Below are 6,660 nucleotides of genomic sequence, written 5' to 3'. Positions count from 1 at the left end.
AGGTCACTTCCAAGACACAAGTGTAAAGGGGGAACAAAATAATTGTTAATCCAGATCTGTTACTGCAGTAAAAAACGCAACAAGATAAGGAACACAAATTTTTAAAAAAACACAATATATATAAACATAAAAGATAGTTTTAAAAATATACATAGATTGATTTTATGTCCATAAAGTGATGCTAGACATGGGAGTGACTGACAGCAAGAGATAAAGTAGAATACATGTGACAAATAAAGCTAGTTTTTAAATCTTCCATCTACCTCTAAATCTGATCCTTTCCCACAAGAAGGTGCATTAAAATGCCACCATCTACAGGCTTTCCTCCAAGTGTCACATGGTCCTGATTTGGAAAGAGATTGCTATCCCTTCCTTGTGGATGAGTTTAAATTCTGGAACTCTGTTCAACAACCCTTTGAGAGCAGCTTCACCAGAAGGACTGCAGTGCTTCAAGAAGGTCTCTGATCATTACCTTCTCTTTAGAGGTGAGAAATAAACATTTATCCAGATTCCCTAAACCTGAAGATAAAATTCCCATGGAATGAAACTGACAATAGATTAGATTTTCTTTTTCTTTATTTTTAATTGTGCAACATCATACCTTAATAATTTAAATGAAGAAATGATTTACAATGGTAACACAACATTAACTTCCTACATCAAATGTGTAAGGGGGTATAGCTCAGTGGTAGAGCATTTGACTGCAGATCAAGAGGTCCCTGGTTCAAATCCTGGTGCCCCCTGTTGTTTTGGACAGTATGGCAGTGTACGCTATTACAGCACCAGTGACCCACGTTCAGTTCTGCCACTGCTTGTAAGGAGTTTGTACATTCTCCCTGTGACCATGTAAATTTTTTTCCAGCAGTGCAGTTTCCTCCCACATTCCAAAGATGTATGGTTTTATAGTTTAATAAGTCACATAGGTGTTATTGATGACACAGACTCTGTGGCCCTGAAGGACTGTTATTGTGTTGTATCTCTAAATCAAATCTAAATTGAATCAGGTTTTATAGTGTATACCAGTCAGAGGTGGGAGCAGGATACCTGGGTCCTCATTGATGGAGCTTTTTGACCGCTCCTCAGGTTTTTACTCTACCTCTGCCCTTGGGCTCTGTTGTTTCACTGACTTGAATCAGTCAGGTGTAGGTATGCTTTGCAATTTCTAAATGGAGGAGGAAGCCTGAGGCTCGAAGGAAGTAGCATTCTTGCCAATGATTGGCAGTTTTCCCTGTGACGAGATTGACACGCAAAGCACTTGTATTTGCTTGATCTTTGCCTGCTTTATTATGAATGCTACGGCAAAGCCCAGGCACCCTTCAACTTGTATGAAGGGAACAGCAAGCTTTTAATTTTTAATCATTCTCTGGAGAAATGCTTAGGATCATCCTATGGATACAGGAGACACAATCATACTTGAAACGGAAGAGCGAGGAAAAGTATATAAGGAGCATGGTGAGAGATGGACAATCATCACTGGCTTTTAGACATTCTCTTAGATTGGACTGTAGTTTATATTGCTCGCCTTCAGTTTTCCGTGTTTTCTTCCTTGCTGCTGATTGGTGCGTTGGGGTTCCGGGTGGGAAATGTGTTAGTTTTTGTGCAAGAGAAGGTTTTAGGATCTAATGCTCTTGTTGGTTTCTTTGTGTGGGCGATCTGTTGATTTTCGTGTGTGGGAGAGGAGGTTAGTAGATTGGTGCTGGTGTCCACTGTTCCTTTTTGCAGGGAGGGGTTGAGGGTTCAATGTTGCTGTCGCTGTTTTTTTTGCGAGGAATGGGGTTGGGGGTTTGGGGTTTTTGATGTTCTGGCTGCTGCCTTCAGGGAGGGAGGGGTTGGGGTTTGGTGTTTCATTGGCTGTTTTCCGTGTGGATGAGTTGTTAGTTTTTTAGTGCGAGGGAGTGGGGGTTTGGGGTTTGCGAGTTTTGTTCCTTTTTCCTTTTCATGGGGGAAGGAGGTTGACGTCTTTTCTCTCGATGACTCCCATGGTTTTTCTTTATTTCATGGTTATCTGGAAAAGATTATTATCAGAGTTGTATTGTACATGCATACTTTGACAATAAAATGAGTCTTTGAATGTTTGAACCTTTGGATGGTTCATCTAGCCAAACCACGCTGAACGCCTCTGCTCCTCTATCCCCTACACCCCACCAATATCACAACTTGGATCTACTTGTGTTCTGGCCATAGCTCATTTGGTTGTTCTTATCTCTTGAGTTGAGAGATACAGAAGAAACCCTTGGCTGGCAGCTCATCAGGGCACAGATGGTTCTGCACACCATCTGATATGGTGCCTTCCTAAGGAAAAATCAAATAGAGGCCCTGGGTGCTCTGTCAGGAGAACCTCAAAGGATTCTATTATTTTGAGATACAGGATGGTAACAGGCTCTTCCGGCCCAACAAGCCCACGCTGTCCAATTACACTCATGAGACCAACTAACCTGACCAGATCATCTGGAGGAAACCCATAGGGTCACGGGGAGAATGCGCGAGCTCTTTAGGGACAGCAGCGAAATTGAACCCAGATCGCAAGTGCTGTATTAATGTGCTGCCCAAGTTCAAGGTGCAACTTTGAGGAAGAGAAGGTGAATCAATCCCAATGTACTAGTCAAAACCTATCCATCACGAAGCTCAGTCGGAAGGGGTGATTGCTGTAACTAGGAGCTTGCTGTGTGCAAATCAGCTGCCAACTTCCTGCACTACAACAGTGTCTGCACTTTAAAGATTATGCTTCATTGTCTGAAGAAGTGCTTGGGAACATCCTGTGGATGCAGGAGACACGGACACACTTGAAGCTGAAGAGCGAGGAAAAATATCTAAGAGCGTGAGATGGACAATAAACACTAGCTTTGCCAGCAATCCCTGAATGAATGGAATAACAGCATGCATCACGCACAGACATTCACACAATCACAAGCACACAGATGAACACACATACAAACTAAGTGTGCGGTCGCAAGCATATGTCCGCAATTAATTTATGGCTGTGTTAGTACAAGTTCATGAAAGCCAATATAGAATAATTAAAAATTAATCCTGTTTCTTTGTTCCTATTTATAGAATGCTCTTTATTGCACTTTATTGAACTGAAGAGTTTCAGGTGGCCGTTTGAACTTGTAAAGTGAGAAATTAAACCAAGGCCTCATCTGCACTCTCAGGTGGACTACGAACGATTCTGGCACCATTTCAAAGAAGAGCAGGTGAGTAGCGTTTTGCAACTTTCCGCATTTTCCGGATTTCACTTGCGATGGGTGTCAGCTGCCAGGATCCACTTGTCAACATGAACTTTATTTCCCCCAGTGGAAATTGGCGCAGTGACCGGCTTACATACACAAAGTTGCTCTGCTTGGAAATGGCCCTGAGCCATGTTTTATTTTCAGTTGACTTCAAATGGATTGGTGATTAATCGCTTGATATTCATTATGAAGTTGTGATTATCTGTTTAACTCATTATCAGTTTAAAACCGTTGTTGCATTTCATACTTCATTGGGCGGCAAATCGTGGAATTCATTGCCACAGGTGTCTGTGGAGACCACGTCACCGGTATATTTAAAGCGGAGGATGGCAGCTTCTTTATTAGTAAGGGCATCAAAGATTATGGAAAGAAGGCAGGAGAATGGGCTTGAGAGGGATAGAATATCAGCCATAATGAAATTGCAGAGCACTCAATGGGCTGAATGGCCTAATTAGGCTCCTATGTCTTATGGTCTCAAATTGAATCAATGGTTATTGAACTGTATAAAATACATAATGTCTTATTCCTGTAATTTGTTTTGAGGACCATGCATTCTAATACCAGAGGGTGTGCATTGAAGGTGAGAGGGGGCAGGTTCAAAGGGGATGTGAGGGGTAAGTTATTTACCCAGAGTGATGGATGCCTGGAATGCACTGCCTGGTATGGTGGTAGAGGCAAATACATTAAAGGCTTTTAAGAGACATTTAGATAGGCACATGAATGTGAGGAAAATGGAGGAATATGGACGTTGTGTAGATAGGAGGGATTGGTGTTTGGGTGTTTTAAATTTTCCTTTTAGCTAGTTTGACACAACACTGTGGGCTGAAGGGCCTGTTCCTGTTCTGTGATCTATGATATTAAAACATAGAACATTGAACACTACATTACAGTACAATCCCTTCAGCCCGCAAGTTGTGTTGACGTTTTGGTTTCCTCTAAGATCAATCTAAGCCTTCTGTCCTACATAGCCTTCTATTTTTCAATCATCCACGTGCCTATTCCTAAAATACCTCTAACATATCCGCCTTTACCATCACTGCCTTGGAAATTCCTGTTGAACTTTCCCAAGGTGAGTTGGGAAGTGAACGATAACTTTAGTTAATAACGATAAGTTTATCTTTGAAACTTTACCCCTGTTAATGCCTCCTACAGAAGCTGTCTGAAATGCCAGGTAGGAGTAGCAATCTCTATTTTTATTTACCTAAGTGCAACATCCTCTGTAGAATTGAGGGGGGCGAAGATGTTTTGGTTGAACAAGAAATGGTGCCATCAGAAAGGCAGCACTCAAAGCAATTGATCTTTAACCTTTCGTATTACTCAGACGTTAAAATAGATCTGTACATTGGGAAATCAGCTGGACCACAGTGTAAAATGCAAACCCATTCTCTGTGTGACTCATACTCGCACATTCATAACATGAGAGGATAATAGAGTTTCAGATTTCTTAAGCAGAGGACTGGTTCCTAACATGGTGCCCTTTCCGATCTGGTTCCCATGTGTTCTGCCTCATTCAGAACTGTGTATTGTGCTACAACTGGCCCCTTAGCAAGTTTATTTTTGATTGTGTACTTTATGATGTGGTTTTTGAACATTACTCACAAGTTAGGATACTTTTAAAACTTTAACAAAGTGTATAAATCCTGTTGTTTAATCCATTAAAAGTAAAGAATGCCGGAAATATTCATAGTTCAAAGTAAATTTACTGTCGATGTATGAAGTGTCAGTGGCCACTTTATTAGGTACACCTGTACATCTGCTTGATAATGCAAATATTTAATCAGCCATTCAACCTGTTTTATTTAACTATCGAGATACAGTGCAGAATAGTCCCTTACAGGCCTTTGAGCTCTACCACCCAGCAAACCCCCTGATTTAATCCTAGCCTCGTCACAGGACAATTTACACTGACCAATTAACCTACCAACCGGTACATATTTGGACTGTAGGAGGAAACCAGAGCACCTGGAGGAAACCCACACTGCGATGGGGAGAATGACCAGACTCCTTAAAGGCAGCTGTAGGAATTGAACCCAGGTCACTGGTACTATAAAGCACTGTGCTAACCACTACGCTTCCATGCCATGCACCCCACCACCCAATAAAAAGCATAAAAGCCTGCTGACATGGTCAAGAGGTTCAGTTGTTATTCAGACCAAATATCAGAATGGGGAAGAAGTGTGATCTAAGTGACTTTGACTGTGGAATGATTATTGGTGCCAGGTGGGGTGATTTGAATATCTCAGAAATTGTTGACCTCCTGGGATTTTCACACACCATATTCTCTAGAATTTACAGAGAATGGTGTGATAAACAAAAACATCCAGTGAGTATACGAATATGCCTTGTTAATGAGAGAGGTCAGAGGAGAATAGCCAGACTGGTTCAAGCTGACAGGAAGGTGACAGTAACTCAAATAACCACATGTTACAACAGTGATGCGCAGAAGGGCATCTTTGAATGCACAACATGTCGAACCTTAAAGAGGATGAGGTACAGCAGCAGAAGATCACAAACTTACACTCAGTGGCCACTTTATTAGGTACGGGAGGTATCTAATAAAGTGGCTACTGATCACATGTCACCATATACTACTCTGAAATTCATTTTCTTGCAGGTATTGACAGTAGAACAAAGCAATACAATAGATTCAAAGAAAAACTACAGACAAGGACTGAGAAGCAACCAATATGCCAAAGAAGACAAACTGTAAATACAAGAAAAACAGCATCTGTTGAGACAGAAACAGAGTGAACTTTTTTTTTGCATAACTATGACCTTTTTCCTTTTCAAGGTTCCTTTGAAGACCCTGACCTGGAGTTACACTCTGACTTTGGTTCTTTGCGGGAGAGGGACCTCACAACCTGTTGCTACTTGATATCCCAAGGATGCGGCCTGGACGATGAGCGTGCCTTTAGGGTGCTGGATTTCTGTGGCTCTGGAGATGTGATGATTCTAGGCTGGTGCCCCTGAGTGAATCATCGCGGGAGAACACGGGATATCGGGAGCAGTGGGTTAGCTGCTCTGGGTTGTGTGTCCGAAGAGCTGCGCCTTTCTGGGGCAGAGCTCGGAAAAAGCGACGCGACTGACATTTAACATCGTAAATCAATGAGTTGTTCATTATTTCTCCCCTCTAGCTGTGAAACGGGGACATCTCCTTTTTCCCTCATTAGGGAGAGAGGGAGAGAGCCTGTGGTATGTTGAATTACCGAGTGAACAAGTAGTTTTTGGGGTTCTACAGGTCTGTGTCTTTATTGATGCTTGCTGCATGCTTGAATGCCCGGTGGAGGGTGCTGATCTGTTTGCTGGTGGGGGTGGGGGGGACTCATTGCCTTGCTGTTGCTTGTGCATGGGAAGGGAGAGCTGAGGGGGGCTTTGGTATTCTAATGTTTAAGTGTCATTCATTCTTTGGAGCACTCCTCTGTTTTTGTGG

At 42.3% G+C, this 6,660-nt stretch overlaps 1 long non-coding RNA gene and 1 other non-coding gene across 2 annotated transcripts; both read left to right on the top strand.

Moving 5' to 3' along the window:
* Positions 1–671: 671 nt before the first annotated feature.
* trnac-gca (transfer RNA cysteine (anticodon GCA)) lies at positions 672–743 on the top strand. The gene has a single exon. It is a non-coding gene; the product is annotated as a tRNA-Cys (tRNA).
* A 621-nt stretch (positions 744–1,364) lies between these two features.
* On the top strand, positions 1,365–6,451 carry LOC140187377 (uncharacterized). The gene is made up of 3 exons (XR_011883080.1): positions 1,365–1,452; positions 3,055–3,194; positions 6,022–6,451. It is a non-coding gene; the product is annotated as an uncharacterized lncRNA (long non-coding RNA).
* Positions 6,452–6,660: the final 209 nt, after the last annotated feature.

This window comes from Mobula birostris, chromosome 24 (genome assembly GCF_030028105.1).
Source record: "Mobula birostris isolate sMobBir1 chromosome 24, sMobBir1.hap1, whole genome shotgun sequence".
NCBI classification, from domain to species: Eukaryota; Metazoa; Chordata; class Chondrichthyes; order Myliobatiformes; family Myliobatidae; genus Mobula; species Mobula birostris.
Note: the sequence above shows the minus strand (reverse complement) of the source record. Positions and strands in the feature narration are given on the sequence as shown.